A 16203-nucleotide genomic window follows, 5' to 3' on the forward strand; every position below is an offset into this window, starting at 1 on the left:
TCTGGTGACAACTCACTTGAACTACTTTGGTTCTTAGTTTCTTTTTCTCTGAGATGGCGGTGAGCTTTCCCACTTCCCAGTGCTGCTCTAAAGATCAGTACATTCCAGTTTTGAGGTGGTCAGACATGAAAGTTGCAAGACCTAAAAATGAAACACCTTGATGAAGATACTGAGTAAAGGCTCCCTTCAAAGCAAAAGGGAACAGAGAAGAGTTTGAAAAGCACCTCACCTAAAAGGTTCAAAGCATGAAAGAGAAGGAGGGAATTCCTTTTACCCGACTTCAGTCAGGTGCCTACATTAACAGACTAGTCAGAGTTAAAAAAAAAGAACTGACTTATATAACATTTGGAAACCAATTTAAGTTGCATGCCATTATACTTTAGAGGAACTTCTTTGGCTGCATCAACAATAAGCCTTCCCTGGTCCAGGTATATGCTGACTATCAGGGCTAAACACATGCACCGAACTCTTTTCTGTCCAAAAGACTTCTTTTCTTAGTCTAGGTTATCTTGTTCTATGCATACACATAAACCTAAGTTAGGATCCCTGAGAAATGTGTGAAGACTACAGAACTCTGAAAAGTATGAGATACTCAAGCCATTACACCCGGCTCCCAAACCTTCCCTAGTTCTTTTCACATTGTTGTTCGATTGTTCAGTCTTGTATACATTCGTTTTTGGTTTTGTTTTTTTTTTTAGGATAATTTCAATTAAATTTAGCTTTTTATTATGAAAAAAATACAAATAAATGTAAAAATATTGTATGTAATATAAACAATAAATATACATCTATGTAAAATAGTAAATATATATATATATAATAAGTACACAGAAACTTCACATGCAAATAATAAGGTATTCTTTCTTTGTTAACATTGTTAAGGTTGTGTGTGACCTCCCAGTAGACACCTCTACTAAAATTACCTACATAACATCCAACATTTAGCAGCATGTCATAGTTTCAAAATCGGTCACTTATCTAACTCTGACGGCCTGAGAGCAGAATGTGCCAACTCAGAGATACACTTCATATTCGCAACCATTTGATGATGCACTGGTGTAAAGACAGATTTATAATGACTTTTTAAACTGCATTGCCAGTCTTCAGTTCTTCTTTCACTGCTTTCAGCTAATTTCCTGCTGCACACTGAGAGCAAGCTTGTGTAATGAGAAGAAACAGAACAGGACTCATAAAACATATGGGCTAAACTTTCCAAAATGAGGTGCAATCTAGTTTGTATTTCTAAATTATTCATATATAAGCTAATAGTAGATAACTGACCACATGCAACACACACACCTGATTTGAACTGCATGGTAGGTATTGGATCCCTGAGTTACGTCATCCCATTGGTTGTATCAAGTTTTGAATATCTAGTTTGAAATTGCAGACTGTATATCTATTTACTATAAGAAATCTACAGATATGTATTCTGTAAATTCAAGAATAAGGAGCTGCAATAAGCAGTTAGCATGCCAACAATACATACTGCTCTCTGAAGGAAAAAAAAAAAAGAATAAAAGAAAGCTCACAGACAGCTTGTTTATGACTCAAAGAGTGTAAACACGCATCTATTTTATTTAACTCAGTAATCCTCTGACACAACTTGTGATGTGTTTGATGAGCAGGTTTCTTGTTCATCTTCCATTACAGAAGTAGCTCTGCTTTCCCCAGGGGTATTGGCAGCTGGCAGCAATCAAAACCATCTCACTGCCAGTATCTCATTTAAAGAGAATGACATTCAGCTACAAAACTCCAAAATGACTTTAATTCACTGTACTATACTATGCATCTCAATGAAAAACGTTCTCACTTAGAAAGAGACATTTAGACCTTTGCTTCCTAGGGAGGATTTTGGTCATTAACCAGTACTTCAGAGGTACCAGCCCATAATGTTTGTTGCTCTTGACCAGACAAGTAACATTCTAACCTCAGCCACAAGGCAACCTGTCTATCATAATCCAGTTTGAATTTGTTGTTAAATAATATTCTAATCTTCTTTCAGATTTGTGCATCTGGCTATTCAGTTCCTGCATGGCAAGTTATCCCATAAGTTATCCTACATAACACACTGCAATAGATTCCCACTTGTGTGTCTGGCTTTTTTCCCTAGGATTCCTGAAGAATAAAACTCAAACTAAGAAGCTGCTTAAAGACAGAAAACAAGAACATTTCATTAAAACTGTAAAGAACCTCTAGCTCTGTCAGCATCTAGTACTGACTTTGGGAAATGTTGGGAACTTAGTCTTCTAACCTGGTCTACACTAAGTAGCTTGAACTATGTAATGTCTCCCGAGCAAACTGCAGTTCCCAGCCTGTTCCAGTATCACATTTTGATAAAGCACAACTCTCTTCAAAACCCAAAATGTCAACTTGAAAGCCCCATTATTCTAGAGAATTCTGTGTGTTGCTGCACTGGGGGATTTAAGAAGGAGCCCTGATAGCAATGGTAACATCTTTTTTCTATGCTGTACTCACTGTCATCAATTCCTGCAGAGTAGTGGAGCTGCTGCTGCTTCTTTTTTTTTTTTCTTTTTTTTTTTTCCCCCTTAAATTACTAGTTATCATAGCATGAACAGATCTGTATCTATATTTGAGCCCATGTGTCATTTTGTCATACGTATATATTCATTTTTCTCTTTCAAGTCTGTAATGTCAGAGTACTGTTGACATAACTTAAGCCTATTTTGGCCCTGTAGAATTCAGTTTGCAGGCAAATCTTAATTTATGCTTTTATGTTTTAATTTTCTATCTCCCAGTAAAATCAGTTATGTATTTCATTTTCAATTTGGACTTTTATCAGATATCTTTTTTTCCTGGCATTACATTTTTTGGCTCCTCCATCACTCATAGACTCATCTATTTTGAGCTTATTTTCAGTGCATCTTTTATGCATTTCACATTTGTGTGGAAAGCCCAATTCTTAGTTAGTGTTCAGTTCATTATCATGATGAAGTTTCTCAATAACTGACTTGAGTTAATTAAAAACTATGAAACATAACAAGTGGCACAGAACCAGTTGCAGTCAGAAATAAGGGACCTCAGTCAGTGCTTATGTGCATGTAAGTGTTCCTTAATTTTTTTGTTTTCCTTATGTATTCCAGATGGAAATTCTAGTGAACTTGTCAGGCTATTTCCTTAGACATTCATTCATTGCACTTATGCAACCACAGTAGGCCAAAACACTTAGATGTTCTTTATTCAGAAACCCACTGTAAATGCTTCTACACAACAGAATCTGAATCACTGTAATTTCTTTTTCAGCTTCCTAATTCAAAATCAGTTATATATAATGACAGCTTCTAACAACTCCTCACATTTTATTTGTCCTATTTAACATTATTTAATGTAGTCTGAAGCTACCGATTATTTGAAAACAAACAAAACCCTGGAATGTACAAGTCAGTTTAAAAAGTTGAATATATACAGTAGAGAATGTATTCATTATATAATATTCTGGTCAGAGTCACCCAACTGATGAAACGTAAACTACATGTATTCTTGCTGCTAAAAACCCACACTGAAATAGATACACAACAGCATGAAATACCTGAAGCTAGGAGATGTCTGTTATCAAAAAGCACAAAAGACCAATTCTGGGGACTGTAATCAAGGGCTACAGAAGTCACATTGACTCTGATTGTTTCCATGGAATATTCAACAAAATAATTTATCCAGCAAAACCCTGGAGGAGGGGTTGGCTGGTACTGCTATCTACTCACTCCCAGAATAAATAACTCAATTGATTCAGAAAACTGACTACATTCTCACAGCTATAAAAATTAATCAATATGTTATCTGTGTGCTTTTACAATACTCGTTTTAAAACTGTAATTTCTCTCTCATTTATTTCTCCTGCCTGTATGGTTTTCCAGTTCCATTTAGCAACAAGAAGTTAAATTTTTCACAAAAGATTAGAAGGAATGCATTGAGCAGTTAAATAACAGTTACTCTTTTTTTTTTTTTGCAGTTCCATTTCTGATCTCCCTGTTTATATTTATACTGTGGCGTTGTGTGCCTTTCTACTGTCATCCTAACCTGACTATTACATCAGGTAAATCAAGAGTAGGGAGATTAAAAAATGTCATTAGTGCAGCTGTTTATTGTTTTTCCCTTGAGGTGACATCAGATATCAAACCTCTGCAGTTTAAAGCTGAGCCAAGGTATACTGCAGCAGATTGCCCATCTGGTGTGACTTCAGAATATTAAAACCTCCTGTAGGCTATCAGCACAAGGACCAGTCAAATTCTTTGCTGTCATCTAGACATCTTACTTTGTGCTGCACACACGGTGTGATTTCCAATTAAGATGTTCAAAATCATAGTTATTAGCTTGTGATGAATTTTGATCATATTATCCAACCACAAAACTTCTGTATTTCATCTGTAACAGTCCAGCTAATATGTAGTGAGTGAAACAATATTTTGTCTCAGATCCAAAAATGTTGTAGGAAATCAAGAACTGTCATTTACAAAGTGAAAAATCAAACAACTTTCTAGACTCTGTTGAACACTGCCACTGTAGATTAATGTGATACAATTCCTAAGTGACTGCAAAACCGTGATTTACATAACTATGACTGAATCTGAATGAATGTTGCATTTATAACCTTCCAATGTAAAAGAAGCAGTTGTACGATGACAGATTTCAGTTCTAGATACACAGGTCAAGTTTTCCTCTATTTCCAGCTAAATGAGTAATTACATCCTTCCCCAACTTCTCTCACAAGACAAGCACAAGTATAGTTCAAAGTTAAAAATACCACAAGTCTGAAAGCTTTATTGAACAACATCAACTATGAAATGTGGATTATTTAGTTGACATGGTTAACAGTGGCAAATTACAACATATACTTAAGTGATTGGAACATTACATTTGGAAAGCAAGTATATTTTACTGTGATGTATATGTTCTGGTAAATTTTCCCAAGTTAAAGCAGGGAGAAACTCAGAGTTGAGGCTTTCTAGTTTTTGCATATAATGCAAATATCAAGCTCTGAGTATGAATTAAGGTGTTTATTATTGTGAAATGCCAAGGTCATAGGGCTGAAGGGAGAAAATACCCCCAAACCCCCAAACCTGCTTCTTTGTAAAAGGAGATAGAGAACTGATCAGAAGCAATGCTTACTAGTGAGACAGTCTGCAATCAAAATCTCCATTTTTATGGGCATACTAACAAAGGAGAATTCTAAAGAAAGATTTGAAAAGGAACAGTGAAATTGCTTATTGGTCTTTACAGAATACTTCTTCATAGAGCGAATACTATCTGGAGAAAATGGACAAAGGTACCTAGTTAGAAATCTAGTGAATGTGTGATGGGACTGATGGAATTCACTGGCTAAAGAAGAGAATTAATTTTTTCATTTTCCAAAATGTATGAGGGATGAAGGAAAAGTTTTGAAAGCAAGAGAAAAAAGTATATTTTAACAGAAAGAATGGGGGAGAAGAGAGAGATGAAGCAGAAAGATGGAATAAATTTTACCAAGAAAACATGCTAGAAAATTTAGGTTGGTAAGAGTGTTTATCCTTATCCACCATCCAACAGGACAGCATATTTATAACTTAAACATTCCTAAAGTTTTAAAAGCAGTTTAATATTCATAGTGATAACAGACTGCAGCAAAAGGTATAAGAGAAATGTTCATTAATCCTTTTGGGAAAGAAAAATCTGTCTTCAGTTTTCACACTATCAAAAGCTATTGTCAAGGATGTGCAGATTATTATTCAAAGTTTTATTCTCTGAAGATCACGAGAGAATATTCTTGTTAATTCCAATGAGTTATTAACATCACTAGTTAAATATTTCTACCTCTTCTGAACTAATATGAATAGGTCTAATAAAATCTAGTGAAAGGGAGAGAATTTATTGACTGCAAATTGCTGATGTCCTCAGAATAGTTTAAGAAAATGAGATTTATCTCATTTAGCTTCTGCATTTAAAAGTTAGTCACCTAATTTAAGCCAGTTATCAAAGCACCTTCTATCATCAGTGAAGACACAGAAGGATCTTCAGATCTTTTCACTGACTTATGAATTTTTTCCATTTGTTTCAAATATCTATTTTAAGGGCTGGATGAACTGCCTGTTGGAGGTGCTACCTTCTCTCCATGAGCTAAAGAGCTTCAGTTAAGTGTGGTTTCAATAACCACTAACTGTAGCAAGAGCTTTGCTTAGTTCTATCTTTCAGATTGCCCTAACCATCAGAATATGAATCTCCTCTTTATATAAATACTATAAGCCCCCATACATTTTTGTTGTTTTATGAAACTGCAGTACTTTTAAATATATTTGAGGTAGGATGACAGTCATTACCAGTATCATCTCTGATATTTGACAGGCAGGGCTACAGGAAAAAATGATATAATTGGAGTGCAAAAAATGCATAATTATCAGAGGAACAAAAGTCTTACAGTGAATGATGTAGCTGTTGGGGAGGGTAGTCATCCACACATATAAGCACTGCAGTTTTATCTGGGATGAGTACATTCCATTGCTCAGTTCTCAGTACCATTCAGGGCATAAGGCTGTTCTTGCTGCTGAGATGCATGCTGCTGTTGCTTCAAAGTATGTTTTTCTTCGGAAAATCCTGTATCATGCTGTTGTATTCCACTTTTCAGTGAAGAATGCCATGGAGTTTATTCAGGTACTGCTCTTAATTATGCATGCTTTGAACCACATTGGGAACAACACCGTTCCTTTTTCTACATTGTAGTTCACATGAAAAAAGCTGTTTTGAACATATGTATCACCCTTTCAAATCAAGTATCTGAACAATTACAGCTTGGCCTTCTGTATTAGTATCTCACTACAGACAGCAAACCTGGATCACTTTGCAGCTCACAATATTCACTCTCCTTCAATGGGACTAAAAGAGGCATTTTGTTGACATTTTTCTAGCTGGTAAAAATGTATCTATCTGCTGTCCAAATCTGAAACTCACATAACTTAATCTTAAATAATAACTTTATGAGCACTCAGTAGGGTATTAGGATTGATGAACTGGTGTCTCCCTGTTTGATTCTTAATCTTGGCAAACGTTATTCTGATTTTGAAGCTTTCCTTTTTGTTAGTTCCATCATGGTCATTCAAAACAAGAAACAGATGAACTCATGAATGAAAAGATCTGCAGTTGTGTTGGCAGACAGGGAAAAGGGATTACATTATTTTTCGTGGACTAATGGACACACAATTGCGGATTTGTTTGTTTTCCAGATTAATGCTGGTTGTAGAAGTAACAATGATAACACACTTAATGAGATCACTCAAGGGATTCACAGAGTCATAGAAACACTAAGGGTGGAGAAGACCACCAAGATAATCTAGTCCAACCATACACCTACCAACAATATTGCCCACTGAGTCATGTCACTAAGTACTACATCTACCCTTTCCTTAGACAGCTCTGGGGCAGTGACTTAACCACCACCCTGGGCAGCCCATTCCAAAGCCTAACCACTCTTTTGGAAAAGAAATTCTTCTTAATATCCAACCTAAACCTCCCCTGGAGCAACCTGAGGCCATTCCCTCTAGTCCTATTAATGTTATCCATGAAAAGAGGTCAACTTCTACCCTGCCACAACCTTCTTTCAGGTACCAGCGCCCCAAACAGTTCAAAGTCTACCCTCAGGAAGTCCAGGGCAGCAGTTTTGCTGACCCTGCTTCTGACTTCACCAAGAGTAGAGAACTCCACCATTTTTGTGCCCAAAACAGCTCCCAGCCATCACATCTTCCACCAGTCCTTCTCTGTTTGGGATCCTTCCCCCAGAAGTCTCACTTAAGTCTCACAGAAGTCTCTGCCTCTTCATCCTGGTTTGGCAGTCCATAGCAAACCCCCACCAGGATGTCCACTTTGTTGGTCTTCCCCCTTATCCTTGACCACAGGGACTCAACCTTATCATTTCCAGCCCTGAGCTCTATAAAATCAAAGCACTAACACAGAAAGCCACACCACTGCCCACCCCTTCTGAAGGGATAATAGCCATCCATTGCAGTACTCCAGTTGTGGAAGTGATCCCACCATGTTTCAGTAAATTGCAAGTTAGTTACAGTTTGCCTGCTGTGCAGTGGCTTCCAGCTCCTCCTGCTTGTTGCCCATGCAGTGTGCACTCGTGTAGATGCACTTCAGATGAGCCATTGGCCACACCAGAAACTCTGGCATTGTTCTTCCAAGCTCATTTATAGTGAGCCTTGTTCCATCCCTTTCTCCATTTATATATAGTTTAAAGCCTTGCCAGCTGTTGGGGTAAAATCTGTTTCCTGCTTCACAGAGAAGATTCAAGCACATATCGTACCATATCACAGAAGAGAAGCGAGACCTTCATTCTGCCAGATAAGCTATTGCAGACAAGTATAAAAATCAATTAGATCATTGTTGGACAGTCTATCTTACCATCCTGTACTGTACCCCCTATACTGTATAGTCCCCCTTGTATCCCTGCACTGTATAGTCCAGATTCTTTATGTCAAGACTTCTGCCAGGTTAATGAACCTTTCTGTTATAGCCCTGAGCGCACAAACAGGCCTTAATTACCCCAAGCAGCTTCACCTGTGACCTCCATTCACACTACGTACTTACACGATCAATTTTTGTTCCCTTAGAGCTTTTGGTCCCTGCTTCATCTCTGTTGAAGGAGTTCACAGCCATGAACCCTGTTGATCCTGAGCTGCAGTGTGACTTGACCTGTCTCATCACTGTGGATGTGCCACTCATCCATAGACTGTGTCTGACCCTTTTTACCTTCATAGAACCTGACACTGATGTTTGCAGTGATTTCCTGGCATGACTTCATATCTGCCTCATTGTCGTGAACTCCAAGTGATGCCCAGACACTTACTCAGACATTGAGATTTTGCTCTCTAAATTTTGTTTATAGAGTAGTAGAAACCACATCAACTATCCCATGGTTGTCTTGACAAGTAGATCTTGGTTTCACAAGTTTTTCCTCTTATGAAGTTGTGCCACAATAAATTGAAAGCATTGTGAGAGGATATTATCAACTGCAGCCAGCTGAAAGGCACCTCTGTAATGATCACAATAAATTTTCTCTCTTTTGTTGCTCCAGAATGTTAGTTACATCTCCAAGTCCTATTAAATGACCTCTGTATCACAATTCAACTTAATCTCCCTCATTTCCGCAGTAATATTTTGTAAAAATAACTGAAAACATTCATTTTTCTTAACCACCAGCTTTAAGTTATAATAGTGTAGGTGAAGGAAAATGGAAACTTAAGAAGTTTATTCTGATTCATTCTTGTCAGAAAACTGTCACTTCACAAACTTCTAAGAAGAAACATAGCTTAGTAGCTCTGCTGCACTGGAGGAGTACTTGTGATACAAAGTACACTTTCCAAATACATTCTTCATCTTCCCATGACAAGAGATGAAGCTTCTGTGGAACATTAGAACGGTAGCAAATTGTACTCAGTTTGTAGAAGTGTGCCATTATTTGAGTTAAAGAGCTATTAAAAATCAGCCACGCTCACTGAAACAACCTGGGGAACAGAGGAACGAAAAGTAATACCCAGACTGGATAGAAAAAAGTGACTTCAGTTACCCACACAATCTTTAGCTTCATATAGAATATATTTCACTAATTTCCAAAAATGATGGTGATGATTTTTTTTTTTTAATGAAAAGATGCATTTATCTTAATACACATATTGAGTAATAACTATAGCTGAACATTAAGTTGCAGTAACCATAACACAACTACATTCATTACTCCCTTGAGGAAAAAACAAAACAAAACAAAACAAAACAAAAAACAACAAAAAAACCCAACCCAACAACAATAATAAAAAGAAACTAAACTAAAATGAGAAACTTAAAAAGATGGATTAGAGTAAGAAAGCCTGTCAAAACCAAATAAGAGCTATATAAACAAATAACAATCACTGTTAAGACTTTCTTGATACATAACTAACTCAAAAAAGCATTCTGTATACATACATATATGTTTATGCATATGTATCCCAAAATAATACATCTGTCACAAGATAGCAAGGGATTTTTAAAAGTGGAAAGTATCATATCCTTTTAGAAATTAATATCAATTATCACATCATAGAAGCATAGAATCACAGAATGGCCTGGGTTGAAAAGGACCACAGTGATCATGGAGTTTCAACACCCCTGCTATGTGCAGGGTCACCAGCCACCAGCCCAGGCTGCCCAGAGCCACATCCAGCCTGGCCTTGAATGCCTCCAGGGATGGGGCATCCACAACCTCCTTGGGCAACCTGTTCCAGTGCATCGCCACCCTCTATGTGAAAAACTTCCTCCTAATATCTAACCTGAACCTCCTGTCTCATTTCAAAACCATTTTCCCTTGTCCTATCACTATCCACCCTCGTAAACAGGCATTCCCTCTCCTGTTTATACGCTCCCTTCAAGTATTGGAAGGCCACAATGAGGTCTCCCTGGAGCCTTCTCTTCTCCAAGCTGAACAAGCCCAGTTCCCTCAAACTTTCCTCACAGGAGAGGTGCTCCAGCCCTCTGATCATCTTAGTGGCCTTCCTCCTTTGAATCCACTCCAAGAGCTCCACATCCCTTCTCCCTCACCTCCCTCTCCCTGCTGGATGCTCCATTTTTAATGCAGCCCAGAACACAGTTGGCCTTCTGGGCTGTAAGCACACACTGCTGACTCATATCCAGCTTCTCATCCACCAGGACCCCCAGTTCCTTCTCCACAGGGCTGCTCTCAAGCGGTTCTTAGCCCAGTCTGTATAAATACCTGTATTGTAAAAATAAAATACAGACTCTTGGAAATCTGAAAAGTGAAGCATTAAAATGATAAGAGTATACTGAAAAAGGAAAGCTATGGTGAATTTATTGAGTTATCTAGACACTATGGAAAATAATTGTATGCCCCAGCATTCTGACATAAGCCTTAAAAAGTTTTTAGTAAATGCCCTGAAATGTCTCTATGTTTGATTACACTGCCGTGGACCCTTAATCCAGAAAGAATATCACAGTTTTCTCCTCTAGAAATCCATTTGTTTTCTCTTGGGAAAAAATAGCAATTTGTTCTAACCTTGCAGTGAACATTTGCTACTATAACAGTAGAATAGACAGGATCTTGGTAATTCATTTTAATCTTTAGGTGGCTCTGAAAATCTCACACTTAGTATAAAACTATATAACATAGCCTTTACTGCAGTCCATGACACTCAGACCACTTAAAATCTTTAATTTATTTCAGCTGTCGGGGTTGGCCCAGTCACTTCTGCAGTTAGAACTGAAGATAATTTGGCACATAATTAAATTACAAACCTGAACTTTATAATAATGTAGTATGCAATGTATCCTAAATAGTGCCACAAATCACATCTCCAATATCCTCATAAAGATCCATTTGATAAACTGTATAATGGACTTATTCACCGATCTTTTTTTCCTATCCCATCTTATAGAAGGTAAATTAAATTTCCTCAGTTGAGTGAGAGGCCAGCCTAAAATATTTTGTGAGCAATTATTAGCAACATGGAATCTACAATAAATGAATGGATCAAGCTACTTTTCTACTTATTATACCCTCATCTTTTACAGGGTGACTTTGAAAGCTTCAAAAAGGAGAACGATGACATTCAGATTACAACTACTCTTGAAAGTCCTTTATTTAAATTCTAGCTAGAAAAGAGAGAGAATAAATTCATTGTATGTAAAATTTTGTTCGACATTTCCAAAAGTTATGACTGAAATAAAATCAATAACAGGACTGTGACATAAGCTGTCTTCAGGTACGCCCTTCTCATCTTTATACTCTCCTATACAACTACAATGGACGTGAGGAAACAGCTGCAAGTTGTGCCAGGGGTGGTTTCTGTCAGGTGTCGGGTAGAATTTCTTCACTGATCAGCATTGAAACAGTCTGCTGAGGGAGGTGGCAGAGTTGCCATATCTGGAGGTACTGAAGAAAAGTGTGGATGTGGCACTTAGGAATGTGGTTTAGTATTAGGTGATAATAATCTTCCAGGGTAAATCCATAATTTTTCATTTTATTGAATAAATATATACTACATACATACATATTATAACATAACTTATGATTAAATGGCAATTGAATTATGACCAAGAAAGTACAAGAATTAGAGTTCTCCTTTTTACAGAGAAAAGCATAGCAAATTTTCTTTTATAAAAAAATTATTTAATCAATTTAAAAATTACTTAATTATATTTAATACACGCAGAGCATGATTTTCCTCAGAAATTTAACATAAATTTGTTCATTTATTAGTACAATAAACCTGTTAGCAGCCAGGATCCTTTGTAAATCTAATATATGAACAATCTGAGTTTTTATCTCCATTTATCTTAATAATGGAATAATAGGATTCTCACATTTTCTCTGTGAAATTAAGTAATATCTAATCCATAGGCTGCATTTAAAAATACCACATCGTAGGACATTTAAATTATTAGGGACTGTATTGCAATATGAAGAGTTTCTTAAATAACAAACATCATCAACTGACTCGATAAGACACAACAACGGGTTGTGTTTTTGAAACTTAGATTTTTATTACTTACTTTTTTATTATTAAGTTAGCAATCCTGTAACTTATTCTTGGGGTACTTTCTATATTAACTGTTTGAATAAGATTTTAGGAAAGGTTTAAGATAGTCAATTGGTGTAACTTACAAACAGCAATGCAGGTTTGAGAGATTTGAGGTTAGGAGAGCCTGTTCGGTGCTCTTCATAAAAGAAAGAAGAAATATCCTGGAAGGGCACTTGCAGCTGGCATCCTTCTTGCTTGTGTAGCCTTACTAACAAAATCTGCTGAAACTGTATGCTTGCTGTATAAGAACAATAGCATTGCTTACAAATTTCTTTCTAACTTTTATGTGACAGTATAATAGGATTAATCTAATCAAAAAGAAAAAAAAAGATAACAGTTAATTTACTGTTTTATTCTTTGTATAGGCAAGAGCTAGGCATCTCTAAATAAAATATGGAGAACTGCCTAATTTCAGTCAAAAGCCAGATTGCAATCCAGTTCACAGGATTTTATTTGACAAACTGCCTCAGTGGAAGAATGAATATCAAGGAGATACTCATTTCTCATTTCCATAGGTTTAAGGCTTGAGCCACATTGCAAAACCAAAACCAAAACCAAAACCGAAACCAAAACCAAAACCAATCCAAACCAAACAAAACAAAGACACTGAACAGAATTGAGAGAGTCCAGTTAAATACGTCAATTCAAATTTTGCAAATACTCATATGTTTAAGTTATGCTGTTGCTTTGTCTCATACATTTTTAAAACTGAAAAACTCATTCCAGAAAAAAAAAAAAAAAAAAATGCAAAACCATCAAGCTATATGCATGTTCCAGCCAGTATCCACACTCCAGTTATGGTCTTCTCAAGACTGCAGAATCATAGAATCATTTAAGTTGGAATGAACCCTTAAAGGTCATCTAGTTCAACTCCCCTGCAATGAACAGGGACAACAACTACAGCCAGATCAGGTTGCTCGGAGCCTAGTCCATCCTGACCTTGAATGTCTTCAGGGATGGGGTATTCACAACCTTTCTGGGAAACATTTTCCTTCTATCTAGTCTAAATCTCCCCTCTTCTACTTTGAAACAATTTCCCTTTGTTCTGTCACAACAGATCCTGCTACAGCATCTTTCCCCTTCCTTCTCTTCTCCAGACTGAACAGACCCAGCTCTTTCAGCCTGTCCTCACAGGGAAGGTGTTTCATCCCTTGGATCATTTCTGTGGCCCTCCTCTGGACATGCTCTAACAGGTTCATGTCTCTCCTGTACCTAGAACATCACAGTACTCCAGGTGAGGTCCCACTCGCACAGAGCAGAGAGGAAGAATCACTTCCCACGACCTGCTGACCATGCTCCTTCTGATGCAGCCCAGGATATGGTTGGCTTTGTAGGCTATGAGGGCACATTACTGGATCATATCCAGGTTGCCATCCACCAGTACTCCCAAGCCCTTTTCAGCAGGGATGTGCTTAATTATTTCACCATCCAGCTGGTATTGATAGCGGGGATTGCCACAGTCCAGGTGCAGGACCTTGCACTTGGATTTATTGAACCTCATGAGGATCTCCTGGGTCCAGTGCTAGAGCCTGTGTTACTGATTCTTTTTCCCATCTACTACTCAGTTATTATTAATCTTGACCCGCTAAGCTGTTAAGCACCTAAGAAGCACAAGAGAGGTAGTGTAAAAGATAATAATAATTGATCAAAAGTACTAACATTTATTTTTGGCTTAGAAAATTGTCTAATAAATTATTCTCTTTAGTGTTTCTCTATTATCACAATACAGTACTTTGAAAGTGATATATTGGCACAAGGCATTGTGTTCTACCACAGTGCAATTAGGAGGTCCATTTAAACAGCTTTATCATATGCATACATAGACTGATTAATTTTCTAATCAAATGTTCCAGGAAATCATTAACCATGACATTAAACAGTGTCATGCTAATTACACTTTCCACAAAGAATTCCAATATAAATTTATAAAAGATTTACAGAAACGTGCCAAAGAACAAACCACATAATGTATTCAAATAATTGTAGCCCCACAGCTCCCCAACGTTGGGCCCCAACCCTCCAAAGGTCCAGTTTGGGGCTGTGCTTTACTGAAACTCCACATTATTCCAGGCATAACAAGTTGTGGGTGTGACAGGTTGCATTTTTGTGGGTGATGCTGAGGGACTGATAATAATTTTATCCTATGTCACTGTGTTGTAATGGAAAGCATTCAAATTAATTTGAAACAGTGAATATAATCAAAGAATCTCAGAACTGTAGGGAACTGAAAGGACCTCAGGAGGGTGTCTAGTCTTGGGGAGACCTTTTATTTTTGCTATACTCGAGGCATAACTACATTTTAAAAGCAATATTAGCATCTTACTGAAGAAAAAAGAGACTTGTGCTATTTTGGTGAATACTCTAATACTCTAGATATAAATACTGAGTGTTATAGTTTTTCTTTTTTTTTTTTTTTTTTTTTCTTAATGATATCCAACACTGAGTATTAGAGGCCTGAGCAGCTCTATTATGAAGAAAGGCTAAGAGACCTGAGTCTGTTCAGCCTCAAAAAGAGAAAGCTGAGAGGGAATCTCGTAACTTAAATACCTAAAGGGTGGGACTCAAGTTGATGGGGGCAGACTTTCTTTCAGTGACACAGAATCACAGAATGACCTGGGTTGGAAGGGACCTCAAGGATCATGTAGTTCCAACCCCCCTGCCTGGCAGGGCCACCAAACATACACATTTACTAGATCAGGTTGCCCAGGGCCCCGTCCAACCTGGCCTTGAACACCTCCAAAGACGGGGCATCCACAGCCTCCCTGGGCAGCCTGTTCCAGGGTCTAACCACTCTCCTAGTGAAGAACTTCCCCCTAACATCCAACCTAAATCTTCCCTCGTTCAACTTAAAACCATTTCCCCGTGTCCTGCTATTGTCAGCCCTTTTGAAGAGTTTACTCCCTTCTTGGGTGTAGGTTCCCTTCAGGTATTGAAAGGCTGCAATGAGGTCACCCCGCAACCTTCTCTTCTCCAGGCTGAACAAACCCAACTCCCTCAGCCTGTTCTCACAGGGGAGGTGCTCCAGCCCCCGATCTACACACCTGGAGGGCCCTCCTCTGGACCCTTAACAAAATCTCTATGTCTTTCTTGTACTGAGGGCTCCACACCTGGGAGACGGGACACGCAGCTTTGGAATGCACTGCCCAGGGAGGTGGTGGAGTCACCGACCATGGGAGTGTTCAAGAAACGCTTGGATGTGGTGCTGAGGAATATGATTTAGCCAGGAAGTATTGGTAATGGTTGGACTACATGATCTTCTAGGTCTTTTCCAACCTTGATAATTCTGTGATTCTGTGGAATAAGGGCTGTGAGAGCAACAGAGCACTGGAACAGGCTGACCAAAGAGGTTGCAGGTTCTCCTTCTCTGGGCACAGACACACCTATCTACACACGCACAGTTCAAACAGAGAGGGCACCGCCCTGTCAGGGCACACTGCCATCAGCTCGGCGTTACGTGGCTGTATAAAACTACAGCTCCCGGCACACTCTCTATTGCACACACGCCATCTCCCCGCGCGGGAGCTCTGTGGGACACGTAATGTGGTGGAATGAGCAGCGTTCATTCCCCACAAAGCGACGGTTTCCTTCTGCTGCCGTGGATTGGCTGTTATGGAGGGGCGGGGGGCGGGACCGGCAGTGGCGGGAC

The 16203-nt window shown here is 38.2% G+C and overlaps 1 long non-coding RNA gene across 2 annotated transcripts; it reads left to right on the forward strand.

The window, feature by feature from the left end:
• The first annotated feature begins 3024 nt into the window (after positions 1-3024).
• Positions 3025-12062, forward strand: LOC107308239 (uncharacterized). Of its 2 annotated transcripts, none has more exons than XR_014948534.1 (3): positions 3025-3062; positions 3971-4054; positions 8598-9634. It is a non-coding gene; the product is annotated as an uncharacterized LOC107308239 (long non-coding RNA). The 2 variants fall into 2 exon arrangements; XR_001552700.3 differs by lacking the exon at positions 8598-9634 and adding an exon at positions 11548-12062 and having other exon boundaries at positions 3027-3062.
• The last annotated feature ends 4141 nt before the right edge of the window (positions 12063-16203 follow it).

The sequence above is a fragment of the Coturnix japonica genome, chromosome 1 (assembly GCF_054131305.1).
Source record: "Coturnix japonica strain WE chromosome 1, WE-NBRP24, whole genome shotgun sequence".
NCBI classification, from domain to species: Eukaryota; Metazoa; Chordata; class Aves; order Galliformes; family Phasianidae; genus Coturnix; species Coturnix japonica.